This window comes from Papaver somniferum, chromosome 10 (genome assembly GCF_003573695.1).
Source record: "Papaver somniferum cultivar HN1 chromosome 10, ASM357369v1, whole genome shotgun sequence".
In the NCBI taxonomy this organism is placed as follows: Eukaryota; Viridiplantae; Streptophyta; class Magnoliopsida; order Ranunculales; family Papaveraceae; genus Papaver; species Papaver somniferum.
Genome location: NC_039367.1, coordinates 32717724 through 32738949, shown reverse-complemented (window position 1 = coordinate 32738949; position 21226 = coordinate 32717724). Strand labels below are relative to the sequence as shown.

At 38.7% G+C, this 21226-nt stretch overlaps 1 pseudogene; it reads right to left on the bottom strand.

The window, feature by feature from the left end:
* Positions 1–9904: 9904 nt before the first annotated feature.
* On the bottom strand, positions 9905–11666 carry LOC113315498 (annotated as a pseudogene).
* Between the last annotated feature and the right edge of the window lie 9560 nt (positions 11667–21226).

Sequence of the window (21226 nt, the reverse complement as noted above, 5' to 3'; positions counted from 1 at the left end):
ATATAAGCGACAAAGTGCTGGACCGGCAATGCTGCAGCTCATTGCGGATGCCTACGTACCCTTCCCTACTCTAAAGGGATCAAGCACAGACCGTAGTTTATCCTCGAAGGGACAATCAACTTATTCCAACTCGTTTGCAAGGTTGTTTCCAAGCAATAATGGTAATATCCTGGTCCGTATAGGTCGTTCCGTCAAGATGCACAATGATTATGCATCATCGGGTCCGCAGCATGGCATAGTGATGCCTAAGAATCAAATTCCCTCTTTGCAAGGATACGCAACTATAAATGAACCTCAGGCATCATTTATACTCTTCTGGCTAAGCTATGAAGCTTACTTGGCACATAGTCTGCATATGCACCTTCAACCGACTACCCCTCCCTATATGAGTCTTAATGGAATTTTTACAAGTATGTTTTAGGGACCAAAATGACATGCTTGCTTCACTGTTCATTCGCAATGATTGCGCATAATGATTGCGTACAATGATTGCGCATAATGATTACGCAACATTCGTTCGGCCATCCCTCTCTAGCCTGATGCACAATGATTGTGCGATATTGATTCCAAGCCAATAGTCTTCATAATGCACAATGATTACGCTACAATCTCAAGTCCACCTACCCAACTGGCCTAATGCATCATGATTATACAACATTGGATTTTTGCCAATATGCCTATGCAATGTTCCTTCTTTGGCACCAAATATGGCCCCGAGCCAAATGCATCTCACTATGCAAAGGAAGCTTTGGATGGAGCTTCATCACAAGAAAATGGCACATCTTTTAGCATGCGCCATGCTAAAAACATGGGGTGTTACACTATGCTTATATCCAAGAATGGTTACATGATTCTAAACTTTTTATTTCAATCATTGAAATTTTCTTAGAGGACGTTATATAGTTATTATTCACAAACTATTTTTCGTCAAAGCGATTTCAAGTTATTTAAATTATCATAGTGAAACATTCCAAGACAACACCGAATGATTATATCACACAAACCATGTAAAATGTAACTCTGCAATTTTCATATGATCTTATTCGGACTTTCGTCACGAATGTAAGATGAATTCGGCCGAACCGAAAGCTTGCCAACACATATTCTGAGAAATATATAAGCGAGATAAACTCATCTCGAAATCTCAAATGTGTATAATAGAAAACTATATCGTAACACGACTTATGTCTCAATATAGGAGATAGAGTACAAATAGACTTTCCAAGTGATAGATAAGTTTCAGTCTCCACATACCTTTTGTCGATGAAGTTCCACAAGCTCCCCTTAGTAGTTCTTCGTCTTCAAGAGATGAACGCCGTGAAGTCTAAAGATCAATTACACAATCTATGTCCTAGTTCCGAGACATCTAAATAGGCTAGAAATCAAGACTCATAGTTTTGATCACTAATATTGACAAACATGCTTGAGATAGCAACGCATGCGAGTTCGATCGAGAAATGCTCTAACATAGTGAAAAAAGCCCCACCAATAAGCCATTTAATGTTTGCTGACGATTGCATCATCTTCTGTAAAGCAAACACTTATGAGGCTGAAAATATCCTTGACATCATAGCTAGATTCATCTCCTGCTCAGGGAAAATGATCAATCTAGCTAAGTCAGGAGTTTTCTACAGCAATAACACCTCACCTGAAAGGAAGTTGAATATAACATGGATTATGAAAGTCAGTCCTATATCTCTTAAGGATAAGTACTTGGGATCCCCACTTTTCACTACTAAGTCTAAAGTGAAAGCTTTCCACCCTGTGATTGATCTCCTAAAGCACAGGATAGGGGGTGGGGGTGGGGGGAGGTTGCGTGGAATAACAAAACCATTAACCCAGCAGGGAAAATGGTCTTTATTAAACACGTCACTTCCACCATGGCTAATTATCAGATGAGTACTTTTAAGGAGAAAGTATGGGTAAACACTCTATTCTCCCAGCAACTAGCAGTCTCCCCTTCCATCAAAGTCTTCTTCTGGAAAGCATCTCACTCTATTCTCCCAACAGGAGAAAGAATGGGTAAACACTTGCACTACATTGATAAACTCTGCAAAATCCGTAACTTCCAAGAGGATCCATCTCCCACTTATTCATTCATTGTCCCCTAACTCATCAAGTGTGGAGAGAATTACACTTGGAACCAAATGAAGTTTTCAATAACAGAGATGATATCCGTGAATGGGTATCAAATCTCTTAAATAAGAAAAGACACAATGACCATTCCATGGGATGGGAAAAGATGTGTATTACTGTTATATGGCACATTCTGGCTTTCGAAAAGAAAAAACCAAATGTTGTTAGAATAACAAAAGATATCATCCATTACATTAACAATCAGAAAGCTGTCACTGATAGGAAAAAACTAAATATCATGAACATGTTATACTCCAAAGAGGAAGATGAAAACCAAATCATTGAATTCAGGCTTACAAGGAAACAACCAATCCTTTTTACCCTGAAAATAAATGTGGCAACTTTCGTAGACTCTATTTCAGGGAAACATGGAATGGGATTAATTCTCTTTGATCACACAAGAAACTGCAGGGGAGCAAGAGGAGCAGTGCTTGGGGCAAAGTTCAAATGATGAAGTAAAACAAAAGGCGGCTCTGGATGCCTACAACTGGGAAGTATCGTTAGGAAGCAGAATGGACTTTGAGTCCACCTCCTTCCAAATGATAAAACTGATCAGGAGTAGGTATGCAGAGAAGGTTGGAGCTCGTTTCTCTTTGGATTACGACGGAAAGGATGTCTTCGAAATTGGTACATGGAGCACAACAAATGACAGGGAAAACTACCTGACAGTCAACCTAGCTAAATATAGCATCGACTGTAATTTTGATATGTCCTGAGACCAATTTTCTGTAACAAATATTATCCCAAACATAAGCGGCAGTATTTTCTCTTTAAACTTAAGTCACCATCAGGGAGACAATGTAACAGCTGACTTAAATGTTTTGGCTGCAAACTGAGAGGTTTCTGGTAGACTGCTCAGAAGCACCAACTCTCAGTTCACGTTTGCAGTTTGAGGTGTTTTCTTGACTCTTTATCTATAAAAAAAAATCGAAAAAACATAACGTTGATGTTGACGGGTAATGCAACTTAAGGTAGTTCCACCGTGAAATTTAGAGGAACTAGAATCAAATTAGAAACTCTTTTACAGTGAAAAGTGAATTTAATATAAGTCAAGTATTTGAAGTTGGGTGTAGTTTATAGGGGCAAAAATATAACCGATCTTTTTACTATTGGGATATAGTCGTTGCTGTTTGAAATTGGATCGATCTTCCAACTCGTACTATCAATTCATTTATCACCGATAAACTATAAACTCACTATCAACAATTGACTTTGTCCATCCGCATAGACTATCAAATAGCCAGTTTTTTCAAGTCATGTTGGACTTGCTCTAATACTGCGTGATCTGAATAGTGCAGAACTCGTTTTCATGGAAGGTTGGCAGAACTCTTGTAAAAATCTTGCTCATTTTGGCGCGACACTTTGAATTCGGTTTCTCTAATAAGTACGATGTATACATATTGTATACACCATAAAACACCTTGACATGTGGAGGGAGATTAGAAGCTGGAGCAAGAAAATAATAAAGCAACACACTACATCAACACACTACACCAATTCTAAGAGTGCTTATAAACTAAGCTAATGTCATTTTTTTAATAAAACAAGTATCCCTTTTCCCTATAAAAAAAAGGAGAAGAGAAGAAGAGAAGGGGGAGAGACTTTTGGGAGTTAGAGAAGGGGGATAGACTTTTGGGAGCTAGAGAAGGAGGAGTAACAAATCCACTACCTCTGAAGAAAGGAATAATAGTTGGATTGGTTTACTACCTTCGTTCTACCTTCGTTTTACCCTCGATACCATCGTTCTACCTTCGTTTTACCCTCGATATCTTCGTTCTACCTTCATTTTACCTTCGTTACTAGAAACCTTCACTGAACTTCATTATCATTAATGGAGCTCATCAACCTTGTAAAAAATCAAAAGCATAATAAACTTTCTTTTACCTTCTCGTGGATGTTGACACTCCGTTGTCGAACCATGTTAATTATCTTTGTGTGAATCTCTTATTTACTTGTTTATATTTCATCTTTTACTTGTTGTTTTATGGTTTAAAATCAAGATCCAATGATCTTGTTCATTTGGTTGTTGCTACTAGAAAAATGGTAGTAACACATATCATGTATACACAAAGGAATTTGGATTGACCAAAAATTAGAAAAAGAAAAAAAAAAATGAAACGCAAAATAACGTATCCGTTGGGTCGGCAGGATATGTCGCTAATTTTATTTTTGAAAATGTTGATTTCGAATCGAGCTAAGGTGGTCCAAACCACGAATCGCCACCATGTCCAACTAGGCATTCTCCTAAACCGTCCCATTTCTCACACAATCTCTATGATATCTTGTTTAATGTAAAAGTGAATAATCAAATTAATGATAAGAAAGAAGGAAAAGAAAATGATGGTGGTGGGTGTGCGTAGTTGTAACGTAGAAGGGACGAAGAAAGTTGGTTACTTGCTTGGTTTGGTGCACAAAAAATGCAATAATGGAGAGCGGAGACAATTGCTTTATACCGAGAGACTGATGAATGAAATGAATTGAGAGAAAAGGCGAGAAGGAGAAGACTCCAAAAACAGCTTTATTGAATTAAAGAGTGAGGAGGAGAGCAGACAAGACAGATAGCCAAGCCTTTATATAATTTGGGGTGTTGTGTAATGGGAAAGTGAGCCTCCAATATTTTACTCCAATTTAGAAAACTTTAAATATCCAATTATCATGTACCAGATACTGTACTATCAAGTTTGATTTTTCGGTAACTTTGACATGAAATTTTTCAGGCTAGTTTGTCATGAAAACTTGATCCGTTTGGAAGTAATTTTTAGAAGTAGAAGTATTTTGTTCCTATGAAACTAGAGTTGGAAGTAATTTTTAGAAATCCCAAGTAAAAAATTATAGCGTGTTTAGATATAAATCTGTTTTTGACTTTTACTTTTCCGGAAATAGAAGTCAGAAACAATATAATTTTTTCTTCACAAAAAATTACATTTTCGATTTTTAAAAATCGTATTGGAATTCGACGGTCAAACTGATTTCTGACTAGCTATTTCGGATGTGCTATCCAAACATGCTACTTTTTGCACCACGAAGTCGTTCTGAAATTTAATTCACAGCTCAATATTGATGATTTTCTAATAATCACGTTGCATGTTCATTTCAAGTAAGATGTCCCTCTTCATGCCCCAATTGCCCTCTTCTTGTCCTCTCATGAATTAAGTTGATTTGATTAAGAGCTGGTTTTGTAATGGGTTTTGCCCACAGTTACATATGTTGTCATTGAGTCAGCTGACACATATCATTAATAAGATTGTACTACCATTATTCAGTTTTAAAATTAAATTTAGTAGTCTTTGGTGTTAATTAAATGCAAGTTGGTCATGGTTGGATTCATTCTTCTTCTTGGGAGGAGAAAATGGGATTAATGTGGATTCAGAAGTACTGCTGCAAGTGGTTGAATTCAAAAATACTACTACTGCACAAGCAAAGTAGGGGAATACAATGCTTCAGGGAGTGGAGATGTGAAGATTCTCTATATGGAATGGATAGATTAGTATTAAAGGATGTTGTTGCTGTAAGGAAAGGATAGTAATGGCCGAGGCAAGGCATTGTTCGAGGCCGGCTTTGCGGAGTCTTTAGAGTTCCCAAACTATGATTTTCATGAATAACGTTATCATCGAGGTGGAATCGCTTGAATTGTCTATGCGAAAAAAAATAACGAAATGAAATGACTAGTTGCAATTTTAATTGGATGAATTTATGATGCACAGTTGTGTTTTGCTAAATTCATTTTTTTTTTTTGATAGAATTGCTAAATTCAATTAGCTTTGCAAATAAAAAATAAAATAAAATCAGTTAGCCCTAGGTCGTACAATTTCTTACATAAAAATCGTAAATACCCACTAAAAAGTATGCACAAAATGAGCCTAATTTATTTTTTTGAACCGCCTTCCATGTATATTCCCCCCTAGTAAAAAAGAAATATTGGCTTGGTAATCATGCTTGGTAGCTAGTATTTTAGCATGCCGTTTTGTAATTCTATCAAGCAATTAGGCACCTAACTTGTTGTTAACTGAAAGTGGTTCCAAAATTTCGGAGTCCAGTAAGAGAAGGATTCTACATTGTACCGGTGAATATAAAGATTAAAATGAAATGTGAAATTCAGCTTATGATCTTCTAGTGTTGAGAGACTTCCGTTTCGAAATTTGGAAACGTGCACTCCCAACGCATTTTGGGTATTTCTTTCAATTTCCAAGCAAACATCACTTATTACTGTGTGTGATGGTGCATCCGGGAGAAATCCTATAACTACTAGGTAAGGCTTTACTAAAAAGGATCAAAAGTTGAGTCAAGTCAATTTTTGTTCTGAACAAAGTCAATGGATCGGTCAAGTCAAGTTTTGGGATGGTCAAGTCAAGAGATGGGTGAAGCCAATAGTCAGAAGGGCTGGTCAAGTTAACTCAAAGGAAAGTTAATGTTTTTATTGGCATGTTGAGGAGGTTAACTTGATTTAACTATAATCTTTTTTCTGGTTTTCTTTGGGAATTCAGTGGTTTATGTATAATTTCTTCGGATTGGTTATCTTCAGAGTTTTCTTATCGAATCATTCTTCTAAATCGATTTCTTGGGATGTTTTGTTGGTCTTCAATTTACTTTTATGTTGGTCGCATCTTGTTGTCAGACTTTTAAGCCAGTTATCACATACAAGGATTTGGGTTGTTAGTTCATATGTTTAGTATAGGTGTAATCCTGTCTTTGATCATAAGAGGTTTGGGTGGATGTTTCAGCAGTTTGGTCCTCCTTCTCGACAGTTTTTCGACGAATTTTTCACCATGTTCTTTTTTTCCAATCAGTCTTTTGGCACTCGTATGTTTGGAGGGAACTGGTCTTGGCTCATCTTTGTTAGTCATCCTGCTCCTTGGAGAAGTGATGCACCTTTATATGTCTCGCATGACTCATTTATGAGAATTAAACGTCGACCTACCCATGTCTTGAAAGGGGCTTTAGCATTGGTTCACTGTAATCATGGTCGTAGTGACGCTGATGGAAAGTTGGCGGAATTGAAGTTTTCTTCGTGAGAACTGGATCAAGTGAGGATGTATACTTTTATGTCTGGATGCAACAACTCTTGTCTCGACACATATCTGTTTTTCCCTTTGTTTCAGTCTCCTTATTGCTATATTAGATTCTTTTATTGTCTTGTGTTATCCCCTGTAATGGTTCAGCCTCAGGTTTAGTGTCTACTAACTGTTGATAGCTTCTCTATAACCTTTGGTGCATTTGTAATTCCAAAAAAAAAGAAGGATCACTCTGGTGCATTTGTAATGGTTCAGCCTCCGGTTTAGTGTCTACTAACTGTTGATAGCTTCTCTGTTGATAGCTTCTCTGTAACCTTTCTCTGTAACCTTTGGTTCAGCCTCCGGTTTAGTGTCTACTAACTGTTGATAGCTTCTCTATAAAAAAAAGGATCACTCTGGTGCATTTGTAATTCAAAAAATTGAATTTCATCAAACGTAGAATGAAATGAATCGTGAAATGAAAAAATTGAATTTCATCAAACGTAGAATGAAATGAAATGAAATGTGAATGTGGAATTCAGCTTATGATCTTCAAGTGTTGAAACACTTCGTTTTTGAAATGCATAAAAGTGCACTCAGTGCATTTCCAAGTGAACATCAGTTATTATTGTGTTGTGACGGTGCATCTAGAGAAAATCCAAGAACTACTGGACAAGGCTTTATGGAAAAAATCATTCGGGTGCATCTGTATTTTGCAGTTGCAAAGATTGAACTGTAATACCGTATCAAACGTAGAATGTCTCGGTTCAAAAGATACCTGCTATCCACACACCGACTGTATCATAAGATCCTAACCAAAAAGTGTTAGTTTAATGATTAGTTACATGTTTGTGGATCATGTTGCTGGACTAATGTGGGTAGATATTGTTTAAGTAGTAACTACTAAAAACAACTGCATTGGATTCTCTGACAGGAATCAGGGGAAAAATCCAAACCCAAAAAGGTGGTGTCGGTCCAGCTGGGCAGAAAATGACTACTGCTTTTAGCAAAAACTATTTCCTGGACGGTGATGTCCTGTGATTTAACACAATTTCTTACCCCTACCATGTGTTTGTTTCAATTTCTCAAAGAATATCGGCTTTCTAGTCCTAGTTTAGGAAAACTAGAGACAGAGACACTTTCTAGTGCCGAACTGAAATTCTTGCAAGAAATTCATGCACCAGTCCACCAATGAAGCTGCCTTGGATTGGAATGGTCCCAGACTCCATCCACAAGGGCCATGATTTGTTTATGCCAAATCAAGAGGCCGCTGGATACCTCAAAAAGGCCATTCCAGCTTGGGAATTTTATTTTCTTCTCTTATCTAATATCCTTTCTTTATTAGGGTGCCTCTCAAGAAAAATATATCCGTTGTGTCGGGTGTGGCGTGGTGGTGGGGGGGACTGATTTTTGGAAACTTCATCGATGACACTGTGAAATATTCATAGACTGATTGCAACATATGTTGTTTTCGTTTAGGTGTATTGTATTCAGAGGACATGGCCAGCCCAATATGATTTCCGTCACTGTGGAAGCACACAACTGTAACCAACCTCAGCCTACAGTCATCCCACAGAGCAGAAGCATGGGAGTGGGGTGGTAGTGGGTGAGGTGGTCTAGCAGGCTGCAGGCAGGCACAGTGAGGACAGCCCTCATCGTACCGTATGGTGGTGGTGTCCTACTGCTACCTGCCCAAGTGCCCATAAATTCTGTCCAGCCAACAAACAAATTCAGTGTATGTTTTTTAAAGATTATACTATATCAGAATGAAGACACACAACCACACTTGATAATTGCATTTTTCAGGGTTCAGTTCCAGGACATCTTAATGGTATTTATAACCTGAAAACTGAAACATAAGTACGTATGGAGGGGAGAGTCACTATTTCGTCTATTAACTCCTCTCTTTTGTCCCATTTCCATTATTAGATTTTTCATCTCTTATTCACCAATGTGTTGTAATGTGGGTGAAGTCACCGCATCATCCCCACACATGAAGTCTGCTAAGAATCACAAGAATTATATGGCCAACAAACGGCCAGGATAGGGTTCACATTTTCACCACCTTACCTTACATCTGTGGATAACAATTTCAAAAAATCTCAGCCAAATTTGAGTTGGGTACCTATAATTTCCGAACCTCATTCAGAATTTGCTGCCCACGGAAACACCCCAACCTGCATTTTCTTATTATGAATCACCTGGGTGACAGTAACACAAAAACATGGAGTTTTGGATTGTCTCTTGCAAAATCTAAACCCATTTGGGGATTCAAATTCAAAATACAACACAAGATTGCAACAAATGGTGGCTTGCAGAGCTGAGTGGGAAGAAGAAAAAGGAAAAAGAATGTGACCAACCGAAAGACAATGTTGCTAAAATAAAAGATAGCAGAGGTTCAATGCAGTACTCCTACTCAAAATAAAAGCACATGAAAACACCTCTGGAAAATCAGATTTTAGGTTGTGCACACGCATTAAACATTATGGAGGACGTTTTCATATCAGTGTATAACATAACATAAGAAAACAACGAAAAAAGTACCTCAAGTTTATGGGTTCAACTATGTAGTTTCACATTCACAAATTACGGAAGCTGGGACAACCTTCATCTAGGGAATTTATACGCCAAAATTTAAAAGTGGAAGAGCGGCTTATAAGGGGGTAAAGTAAATGTGGAAGTACCTCGAGTTCTTTTCACAGTGGCTAGGTCGTGAGCAAGACCAGTTTTCTGATTCTTTCAACTTGGCATTTTACCAGCTCAAATGAATCAAGCATCTAATGTGGTGAGACGTTAACAAGCTTGGCGTGCCGAGTTAATGGGTCCAACTCCACTCAAAATCCAAGATCAGTAAGTGCAGGCACATCTGCAGACCCTTTAATCTCCAACTATGCTACTACTTTCTGCTTCTCTTGGTTTCCCTATAGCAAATTCCTCATACTGCCCATATTCCACATTCTGTCAAAAACTTGTTAGCTTCATCAATCAGTACACGTTGTCTTAGTCAAAAGGATAGCATCTGTCCGCATAATTTCATCTCATACATGCTTCATTTTATAGAAACAGTCAGCCATGTTGGAAACTATATCCCTCATAAACCCTTCAAGAGGGGAAACCTGCAGTTGTATAGAACTGCTCCCTAGTGGAATTGAAGACTTCTTGGTCATTGAGAGAGTGCTCCAGCTTACGAAGAAAATCTGGAAGTCCTAATGTCAGTAACAAAGAAAATTTGGGAGTCCTAAGTCAGTAATGAATCAACAATAGGGACTGATTCTTCATTTCGTAAATTAGTTCTATCCTGTGCACAAATAACACTCAATAACCAAGAACATCAACTGCAAGATAACCAGTTGAACAAATATTACCTAGTAACTATTCGAACAACTCCCTTTAGTATTCTAGAAACCAAGGGGTGAAACTCCTTCAATCAGTGAATTCACAGCGTTTCTTGCTCCAGCTTCCGCAGAGGATACTGAGTAGAAACTCATTCTCTAGAGTAATATTATCAGTATCCTTCAAATCGTCATTCTTATCGAGAGCATCAGTCGTGCTCAATTCAGAAAATAGTGGCACAAAATAGGACTCGTCAACAAAGATTTTTCCAAGAACCCCCCGATAACTGATCTTCTCCTAGACTACCTGGTACAAAAGAAAGAAACAAAAACATGTGTTTGATAACAAAGAGTTCGATAAACATTAACTTCAGGATTTAAATTAATTGTTCCATACACGAACATGTCAACTTACTAACAAGAGATCAAACAAATTTTTTTTTACCTATTGAAGAAGTTCTAACAATTTCCGAAACAATCTGGTAACCCTTGAACCTCACAAAGCTGTCTCATTATTTCATCGCTTCCATTGCAGCAACAATATAAAACCATACTCAAGAGTCAGAAATTTTGGCACTCCAGCAATATCTTTGAATACAATAAAACAGGAAAGAACCCAAACCAAACAGCAGCCTGATGTTCTTCCCCCGCTCCATATATATCGCCAAGAAGCTCCAATCCAAATCAGATAATCAAATTTAAAACCAACCAAAACTAAAAGAATTTAAAGCTCTGGCAACAGCATCAAATTCTTCCTCTATGAAGCAATTTTGGTTCATAATTTCACCAGCACTAAGGTTTCTAAGAAGTTCCAAAGACAACAGAAGAAGATAATGACTTGAAGAGGAAATCAAACACCTTGCGAGGTCAAGAACTATTCGAAGGATCTTCCAAGTAGCAAGTTTTAAGAGACCATCAGGAGTTTAACAAGTTTCAATACGTGCTTTAAGGGCTTGGTATAATTTGACACAAATTGCAGTAATAAGTATTGGTTCAAGATGTGTACAGGTATAACTAATGTCAGTAACAATAACAATAATTCTCCGTCTCTTAAACACAAAAGTCACACAAAAACGAGATTGATTATAGGACAAAAGCTTTGAGTCTGGAATTTCTTTAAACAAAAAAACTAGAAAGATCGCAGTACATCATTAGCTATAAGAACATTCTCAAAACACAAAACCTCATTATTTAGATCCTTAGCCATCTTTCAGTTTAGTTAGCCTTATATTCCAGTCTTCTCCTACATTTTTTGACACCAAGAGCTTTCAGTGAGACGAAGCTGTTAATGTGATGAGCTGCTTGATAAGACGTCACGGCTTTATGACCATTTTCATCCTTCCTAAGTGTTTCAAGCACCGCAGTTTTTGGATCATAACAAGAGACGAACCTATCATCCTGCCAAAATAAAACCTTACCTTGCTGAGTAAAAGCGAGTGGAATAAGATTATTTCTAGTTTCAGCTTGCACAGTAAACTCCTTGTTCCAATTAAAAGATCCATTTTATTGCATGTTGATATCATTGTGCTTTCTAAGTAACCATATGTCGACTTGTGCATTTCTCTTAAATCTGTCTGATTTTTGATGAACAAGACATAACAAGTCTCCAAGCACAGACAGTCTCCTAACATCTCAATATGTCCTGCGTTCTCCAAGAGGTGGTGAAGCTATATAGTAGAATTCTTCATCGGCTAAGCTGAAGACAGTAATACTTGACGCCTCCTGATCCAGCCAACGTATCTCTCCGCTTACAAGAACACCCTTTGAATATGAGCCACCATATTGGTGTAGTACGATTTGCTTCTTTGCTTTGTTTAGTTTGATCTTGAATGATCTTCTGTGATTGAGTGGGTTTCCTCTTTATTTTCCTCATCTTGTTAACCTTTGATCTTTCTGTGATTGGTTGGGTAGCCTGTACATAGGCTCATCATTTGGTTGCCTATAACAAAGCCTACGGGAGAGTCTATAGCACTCTAACCTAGCTTGACTTGACCAAGAGAATGGCATAATCAAGCAAGAAGATTTATGCAAGGTCACCAGCAAGCATTTTCACTTCTATTATTCTTCTTTTTTTCTTTATTATCGTAACCGATTTACATTACCTATTCGCATAAATATCAGTAATACCCCCTGTTAACCGACTGACTTTAACACTATTATAAAAACATGGATTTTGTAGAATTGTTACGTTTCGATACCAGAAGTAAAAGTTAAAAATAGAAATCGGAAGCAAAAATATTTTTAGGTTGTTTGGATAGTACATAAGAAGTAGCTTTTCGATCTCTAGAAATCGAAAAGTCGGAAATTAGTTTGGCTGTCAGGTTTCAAAACGATTTTTAGAAGTCGAAAAGTTAACTTTTTGTGAAGCAAAATAGTTTTGCTTCTGACTTCGACTTCTAGAGAAGCAGAAGTTAGAAGCATATTTGTATCCAAACGTGATATTTGCTTCAGAAAAAATTACTCCCTCCGTTCCGCTTTACTTGATTTTTTAGGGTTTATTTTATGTTCCAAAATAGACGAAAATTTTAGTATTTTTACCAAATTCTCTCTGAACTACCCTTGCGTTGGAATCACACCAAAGCATAAATTCTCATCGTAATCAACACGTAAACAATTACTCCAATTTTTAGATGTTTCTCACGGAGGATATACTCTCTAATCAACAAAAATTTGGTACATCCCTAGTAAATTACAATGGGATCGGTAACTTTTCCTAGAATCTAGAAACTAAAATCTAGGCCATTTAATTTTTTTTAAAAGGTATTAATATGGGTAGAATTGGAAAAAATTTAATTCTCTCGGATAATTCTTAATCTGTGTGAAAAATTCTACAACGTCAGGTAAAATGGGACGAGAGAGTATTTTTTTAAAATTTTAAAAATCATTCTAAAATCATGTATGCAATTTAATTTATGATATTTTTGTTTCCAGAAATCAAAAAACGATTTCAGAATATGTATCCAAACATCCTATGAACTTCTTGACGCTCTTTCGAAGGAGAGCCTCTAGGTCAAAAATTGGCGACAAGAAAGATGTACCCTGGCAAATCCAAAGTTTGCTATGCAGATGACAGGAAAGCATCTTTGAGAAAGATTTAGTCAGTAGAACGGAGGATTTCACTAAGCTTGACTTTTTAGTGATGTACCGCATATGTCCGTCCAATAACTAACCATAACTAATCCGTAAAATTGATCGTGCTTGATATTGTAGGAGTCGACATGATATTTTGGATCATGCATGACGGAATGACGGAAAGAGAAATGAGCAAATTGTGTACACATATATCTCACTATCAGACACGTGTATATAAAAAGATACGTGGAAAGCATGCAGGTCAAGACATCAAAACATGATGCGCTGCGAAACACCGAATAAACCCCGAGGAGTTACTTTATCTCATCCCCAAAAGAAACTAAGATCAACGGTGGAGAGAAAGTTAGCTGACACGGACGTGACAGGGGCAGAAGACACTTGTCTGACACGAGCAGACCTCTCAACTACCCGCATTAAACACTCTGAGCAGTGTACGTGTCGATCAACCTGTGGAACGAGCGAGGATATATCTGCGGGATCAAGGGGCAAACACAGACCTCTGCGTGATAGACGCAAGAACACAAGAAGATAAGGTTTCAACGGCCTTCAGAGATGGGTCCCACATTCTAACCTTATAAATACCCCTTCTCCACCAAGAGGAAGGGGGATCGGAAAAATCAGAAAGGGAAGGAGAGAGAGATTGCAAGTGTAAGTAAATCCTTTAGAAGAGAGAAACATGTAAACCCAAAAGTCATTCGACTACTCGTGTAACCGTGAAGAATATAGTAAAACAACAAACCCCGTGGACGTAGGCCTTAGTGCCGAGCCACGTAAACCTCGGTCTTGTTTACATTTCAGCACTTTATATTTGTCTAACCCCATGGATCTTTACTTATACGTTTTGCTTTCTTTGTTTTTACCTATATCCCGTGCGCAAACGCCTCGCATGGAGTTGTTAGATGAGGCTATGATAAACCCGAAGGTTTTGAGCCAAGGAATCAACACTAGGATATCATCATCACAAATCTCTCTAGATTACGATGATTGGTTGTGAGCATTCGGATGCCTTCGTGATTTGTGTGTTCACAATTTGGCGCTAGAAACAGGGACTTCGTCCCGGTAAAAGATTTATCTTGTCCTGTGATTTCATTTTAAATTGGCATATGATTGCTCTGATTTATCAGCTCGGACCGTATAGATCATTTGTTAACTATATTGTATTCAAAAACCCACCTATTATCTTCGATAAGATTTATTGTTTTAATCCGTGGATTTACGATTTTCTTTAGATCTCGTGCGAACCCGTCTCTGGGGGTTTTCGTAGTTTTTATACTTGCATTTTTAAAAGGATCTCCTTTAATAAAACTTTAACCCGTGTATTGTAACTCGTGTGTATTAATCCTCTCCTGGAAGAAGATATTTCGCCAACTAACCCGATTCACGCGGATATTCCCGTTTTTTGTTTGAAATTCCTTGTGCAGAAAGAACGTATTGTGAGTAAAGAAGGCGAGTTTCTGCAAGATTTCATTGTCGACAAAAGGACCCGCGATGGAAAAGACGCAGGAAGCAGGAAAATCCAAAGCTTTGTCAAAAGAAACACCCAGGACAACCCCCGTCATCACCCGAAGCAAACAGAAAGGAGACAAAGCTAAAGTGACCAGTCAAAGGCAAGATACTGCGGAAATCACTTCACCTATGAACGCTAATTCAGTTGCAGCAGCGGCTCTCAGAGCAGCGGCGACAAAGTACGGTGCGGCTGCGGTAGTCCCGAAGGCTGCAGAGGCTAGCAAAACTTGCGCCATGAATCAACTTCATCAACCAAGAGAAAGGGTGGATGATCCAGAACATTCCAACCCGTGCACCTTCCAACTTTTGGAATGCCACCAACAAATGATCAAAATCAAACCATAACGGCGGCTCTAGCACCGCAGAGGGGCACTCACCCCTATTTGGAAATGCCAGCAACCGAAGCTGAACCTCTGCCACCTTTAGTGCAGACCGTAGAGGAAGGCGGCACCATGGACGTAGTGGCACGCGCGGGGACTCCCAATCAGGGGTCCAACCAATCACATCGACTGATGGCTGAGCTTGAGGAACTGAAGAAGAGCCAGCAGGTTTATACAGATGCTGTAGCCCTGTTGGCCAGAGAAAATCAAGATTTAAAGGAGCGGATTGCTCTAAGCACGAAGACCAGCCAACAACTTGATGAAGCAAATTCCAAAGCACCAGAGCCAAACCGAGACTGTAGAGTCGTCATAGCGGCTAATGGAGACGCGACTAGGGGAAGTAGCGTATCCGACCCGGATTATGACGACGGAGAGTCAGACGGTAACGATCAGAAGAATTTAGGGCACCACCGCGCGATGGAAGAGCTACGAGATGAGATGATGGCCGAGATCAGGCAATTAAAAAATAGACAAGGCGGGGGGAGGTTAGAATAGGTCATTAGAGAAGCTAACTCTACGCCCTTAACTCATCGCTTGGCCAACACCCCTATTCCACTGAAATGCCCTGTCCCAACGTTCGAATGCTATGATGGATCCAGTGACCCTGCTGCACATATTCGGTACTACAACCGTGTCTTAGCTAGATGGGGTCAGAACGACGCCGTACTCTGCAGATACTTCCCGTCAATCCTGAAGGGATCGGCATTATCATGGTTCGATAATCTGCCACCAAACTCCATCCACTCATACGACCAACTCGCGGAGAAATTCTTAAGAACGTACATGTACAACAAGACTGTAAACACCGGAATGGATAAGCTCTTTTCACTAGAGATTGGCTACAAGGAAACCACGAGGGAGTACGCTAACAGATGGCACAAGATCTGCCAAGCCATAGGGAGCGTGGACCCAGTGGTAAGCATCAATTGCTACAAATGGGGATTAGACCGAATGAGTCCCCTATTTGTTGAAATTCATGGGAGCGTGCCTAAGACAGATGGAGATCTTCGAATAATTATCGAAAAGCACGCTCGACTTGAAGAAATTCAACGGGAAAACCCGAGGGCATATCCGCAGAGATCTCACCGCACCAATTCAGCGGAACAAACCAATGGGGCCAAAAGGAGTTGCTCAGTGGAGAGACCTCACGAAGATAAGAAGGAACGAAGGGATGAACGAAGAACTGGTGACCGAAAATTCGAAGATCAAGTTTACACGAAACTCAACGCTAGCTATGCTCGTATCCTACGAGAGATCAAAGGGAGGGAAAACTTGGAGCGGCCATGGTCTAAGGGAAAGCAGCCCCCGAGATCCGAGAAGTCTAAAGATTACTGTGAATATCATTGTTTCAACGGACACCAGACCGAAAAGTGCAAGAACCTTAAAATAATGATCCAAAAATTAATTGATGCGGGAGAGCTCAAACATTACGTACGAAAGGATGTTACCGAGGATAGATCCAAGCGAACCAAACCAGTCCAACTTCCGGTAGGAAACCGAACAATCAACACCATCTCGTGTTCCGAAGCCACAGGGCCCTCACTTACAACGCAGATAGGAAAGAGGTTACGGAAGCAATTCGAAGACCGCTGCGAATTGTATAAGGTCGATGGGATAGTGGTGGACTAGTGGTAGGCTTTGAAAGGGGACAAAAAATAAGAGCAAGAGGAAGCCTACATGTTATAACCGCAAATGCACGGTGTCGGTTGTAGCTTGTGCAAATACGGGTCGAATCCACAGGGACTAGGGTGTGTTAGTTGAAGTTTCCTAAACTGTTTTCTAAGCTGTGAACTAACTAAACAAGGATATGAAAACTAACAGTGAATTGAACTAACAAAATTAAACAAGACACTAACAGGACATGAAACAACAAACTAAATGAAGATGAAAGAAGTTGTGGATTAAGAAGATCAGTGAAATAAGGGGTTTGATTTCACCCTAGTTCATGCTATCATTTTCTTATTGAAATGTTAAGCACAACTATAGTTCTTTCCAAAGTACTAGATGTCTTTTTAAGGTACAACTAGTCAAAGGTATGTGAATTCAGCATGAAGTTGCAGCTTAAACTAAGTTCAAGTGTTCCTAAACTTGTTTAACATTCTAAGGCTTTTGTCAAATTATTACACAGCAGGGCTAGGGAAAATGAGACTATCCTAAGAACAAATCATAACAACAAAACATAACATAAATATGAACATGAGCTTGATGTAAATTGTAACAATCACACAATCAAATTCAATACATGTTGGAGTTCTGAACAGCTAAAATTAACAATGCATTTGAATTGAGAATCATGGAATTGAAAAGATTGATAACCCTCAAAGCTAACAGTTCATGGAAATAACAAAACTAAACTATTCTACTGATGCTCTGGCTAATCCAAGCATATTAAACTAGAACATGTTTAACACATTAAATAACTGGAATTGAAACATTGAACATAAAAAGAGCATTGAACTACAACCCTTGAGACACTGGCTATTCCAGTGCTCTTGGGTGACACACTGGCTAGTCCAGGTATGCCCACAACAGCACCAAACACCTTCTATTTATACCCAATTTACATAATTAGGGTTCATACACCCAATTCCCAAAAATACCCAAATACAGTTGAAATTAGGGTTTGTTGAATCTTACCCATACTTCTCTGATTTGCTTCATAGCCTTCGACCCATTCTTATGCTTCCTCCCATGCTTCTTTGGTGCGATTGGTGCCCTAATCCTTACCCCTACTCCAACTAATATTAACCTAATTCTTCACTGAGAGGAGAAGGTGAAGATGTAGGCTGATAATAGGTGGATAGAAGAGTGATGGTGATATGTGAGGGTTTGTTTACTCGAGATTTGCTCGAGTTGGTGGAGGCAGCAGTAGAAGGTGGTGGGAATGGTGGTGCGGCAGGGTATGGTGGTGTTGCAGAGGGTGAGGGAGAAAGAGAAGAAGTCGATGGAAAATGGATTGGGGTGCGTTTGTTTTGGGTATAGGGTATTTGGTACTCGGGTGTTGAGCGGGTTTAGCAATTGTTGATGAACAACGAGGATGCGACGTTGGATGCGGAAGATGATGGATCGATCTAACGGCGAGACAGAAGGAAGCGAGGAGCGACCGTTGGATACGGAAGTACAACAAAATTTACGGCTCAAGATGGAGTTAGGTGCTGTAGTGTTTGACAGGAGCTTCAGACTTCGATGCACGACGATGAAGCGACCATAGGATGCTGAGATGATCCAATCTGACGGCTAGAAAGGGAAACGGGTATGGATATAGGAAATGGATTTGGGTGAGGGTTTTGGGCCTTGGGTATGCCAAGCCCATATCTTCTTTAAGGACAATTCTTCCTCTTCAAGCCCAGTTCTAGCCTTTTGGTCTTGCGCACAACATTCTTCGCGGCTTCCTTGTGTAATTCCTCCCGACTTTTCACTACTTTTCTGCTCTTTTTGCTCCGCTATTCATCCAAACTTTATTTATTACCTAAAAATACAAAATTAATTAATAAAAATATTTATTCTTGAAAACAATGAAAATACAGAATATGGGATAAAATGTAGAATTAATGCACAAAAGATGAGTTAAATGCCAAGAAAAATATGTAGAAATATGCACTTTTTAGCACTCATCAAATACCCCCAAACCTGAATTTTACTTGTCCTCAAGTATAACAAAACTAAGGAAATCCTAACTATACCACTGTCGCTGGTCTCTCGAATGCATTTAGCATATGCACTAAGCCTTTTAAACCACTAAGTGTCCCTAGTGGACGAGTGAAGTCTCGTGAAGGTTTGCTTAGAACGTACCTACAAAGTTCTAGGCCAAAATATAAGCTCAGATTCCATGAAATGTGACATGTGCAAGACAGTTTAAGCTCACAGCAAAATGGAGATGTCAATCTAGCTATCAAAGGCACAATCCTAGCACTGATAATCAAATAAAGACATGTGATAAGAGTGTAAAGTGTATCTACACATGTGTAAAGAAAGATCGGCTGTTATGACTACTAATCACCAAGAGATAGTTTCTAGGCTAAGAACCGAATTCTAAGCCAAGCTAGCTGTCCGGCTTTACGAGAATTGTGAATGTTCACCCAATGAGTTGGTGATATTTCAGTTTACCCGCGTTATACATCGATGGCTGCACCCTCCTTGCTTATTACAAGACTATTTACAACAAAAAGATGACTCTTTACATGACTCTTATTTACATTGACTACTCTCTTTTATTTTTGGAACAAGAGAGGATGGAATTGAAAAATACTTAATTTTTTTTTTTTTTTTGAAAAAGTAACTTTGATCTTTACAACATAGTGACACTTTTGATACATGAACAAAAAGAAAAACATAATTACATGACTCTTAGCAAGAGGTGGCCCTTATCGAATGCATCCAAATTCTATGGTTGCTTTTCTTAACGTATCCTCCAACTTCTATCCCAGCCAACCAAAGAACAAGCTAGTCAAGTCTCATCCAGTATTCTAAAGTGATTGGCAACCTAACTTCCTATCAAACACCTTGAAGATCGAGGCTATACATGTATTGGTAGATCGTGCGCGTGCAAGTTTCTTATCACATGTGAATTGTGCTAGAATCAGGGTGCCTAAATATCTAGACTAAGAATCCTTATGTTTACATACATGCACAAGAGTCAACATTTCAAGGTAAATGAGCTCCATTTTTATGATTTTTTTAATTTTTTTGGAATTTTTAATTTTTTCAAAAAGAGGGAGTTCTGTTTTCAATTATAACATGTTATCGTGGTATCTACTCTATACCCCCAAACCTAAACTAAACATTGTCCTCAATGTTTCAAAAGATGTAAAGAATTATAATACAACATATGGAGAGGATTATGCTGAGTAGAGAAAAAGGAAAGAGAATACCCGATTTCGGCGAAAGCAAGATTAGAATTCCATTATTCAAGGCAAAAATCCAACATTTTTTTAGCCGAGATCATATTGGATTAGCACTATATATACAAAAGAAACAAAAGATTTAACTAAGAAACTATCTACAAGAAAATTTGGTTTTTAATGGGATTGGAATTTTTGGGAAAAATCTGGTTTTGTCGGGAGACATTTGGTTTTGATGGGAAAAAGAAAAAATTTGGTTTTTAGGGAAACATTTGGAAAATTTTGGTTTTTATGGGATAAAAACATTTGGTTTTTAATGGGATAAGGAGACCAAGCCCACTGTTGGGTTTTGCGAAGCCCTGCTACGTTTTTGAAAAAACAGGCCCACTGCTGGTGAGTAAAGCTCACTGTTGGTTTTTGGAATTTTGAAATTTTGGCCCACTTGAACTTTGGTTCAGGCCCACAGTTCAGAAACAAGCCTAGGTAACAATTTGAAATTTGGGCTCTTAAATAGCCAAAGGTCGAGGCCCAACTGGGCTTTGAAAACGTTTTCTGTTTTTGGGTCAAGCACACAGTGTAAATGTTTAGTTTTCAAATGGATGTTAACCCACAGTCCCAGAAATTTAGTTGGGATTTGGCTAGCTACTAACTAAAATATGAGGCCCCACTGGGCTTTCAAAAGTTCAGTTTTCTTTAATTCAAACAACAGGCCCAAATCAATCTAAAACCACAAGCCCACAAGAAATTAAACAAACAAGCCCACAAGAAATTAATTACAAACCCAACAGAAAAATGGAAAAAATTATTACAAGCCCACAAATTAAAAATGGAAGCCCACAGGTTGGGTTCTCTTAATGGGTTTAGGCTTACTTGCTTAAGCACAGCCCAGCTGCTCAGTTTGGTTGCAAAAGCCCAGTTGGGCTTTGGATCATCCTAAGCTTTTGTCT